This window comes from Myotis daubentonii, chromosome X (genome assembly GCF_963259705.1).
Source record: "Myotis daubentonii chromosome X, mMyoDau2.1, whole genome shotgun sequence".
Lineage (NCBI taxonomy): Eukaryota > Metazoa > Chordata > Mammalia > Chiroptera > Vespertilionidae > Myotis > Myotis daubentonii.
The window spans coordinates 88,475,795-88,477,273 of record NC_081861.1 but is presented as its reverse complement, the minus strand read 5'-3'; positions in this window follow the sequence as shown (position 1 = coordinate 88,477,273).

Below are 1,479 nucleotides of genomic sequence, written 5' to 3'. Positions count from 1 at the left end.
GCATATGTATGCAAATTTTACTTTGGATTTTGTTAGCCTTTTTAAATTGATAAAAGTAGTGGTCTAGCCTTTGTTTAAACTTCCCTGAGATTTTATGACCCTTTTACAACTCTTGCAAATAGTTAACTTTAGAATTCATTTCTCTCTTTCAAAATTTCTTTTTTCCTTCTCATCACATACATAACCTTCACAAATTTCATACTTTCAAATTAGCCTTCAAACCTTCTTTCTATGCCTTTCAAAAATGCATAACCATGCCTTAGACCTCCTATTAAGTATTTCTATTCTAATATTCTTTCTTTCTGTCATTAACTTGTATATACCTTCAGTCATTTGTGTAGCTCTTTTCCCTCCTTTTCCTTTAAAATGTATGTCCTGCCTTTTATGATTAAAACTATACAATATTTAAACCTTAATTTCCCAATGATAATTAAAAGTAAACAGCCAGTGTTTCTTAGATTGACATATATCAACACACTTTCTGTAATTATTTTAAAAGACATCAATTAAATTTAAACTCGTCTTCATAATAAAATTTGATTCAAACCATAGAATTAATCCTCATTTTTGATCAGGCCAATTAAATATTATATCCTAGGTTGAAATTTTTACCACACATAGTACACATAAGGACTATAAGAATTATTTTCTCAAAAATAAATATTTATACTTTATGCATTTTGTTGTTATAACCATATAATTTCTCCCAACTTAATTTTAACTTTAAACTCTTAGAAGCCTCAAATTTTAGGTGGCAAGTTAAATACTTAGCATTTCTCAGATTAGTAATATATTTATATTTTTAAGGCTATATTTCAAATAAAATACAAGACATATTGTATTAATAGATTCAAATCTATCCTGTAGATTTTTCATATGAGGCAAACTCAGATTAACATTTCAGTATTTTGTCATTTTAAAATACCTAGATATTTAATAATTTTTATTATTTAATTCAGCAAACTTTTAAATTACCAAACGCTTTGGAAAATTATGGTTAGGCATATGAGGCTGGTGAAAAAGGCAGGGGGAGGAGAGAGCAGGCCTGGCCTAGCCACTTGGATTTTAAAACTGCCACATCCTTCCTCAGAGATAACATTTAAGGTTATGGCTGAGGCTTCTCTGCTCTTACAGGGAGATAGGTGACTGGCCTTTTCCTCTAACAGAGAGTGCAGTCAGTCTCCTCTTGAATGACTCGACTTTCATTATTAGTATATTTATAATTATTACTGAAAAGCTTTATTACAAATCCTTCATTTTAGTTACATCTATTTATTTATGTTTTAACAATTTTGAGATTTTAAAGCCAATTATTATTATCCAAAAAAAATTCTTTGGCAAATTCTGTAACAGAGATAACTTATTGACTTTCAGTGGCTTTAATGTTAAAGCATTATTTTATTTTATTTTTTATTTTATTTTATAAAAACAGCAGTGTCCCCGAGATCTAGGAGGCAACTTTGGAATGCGGTACATTAT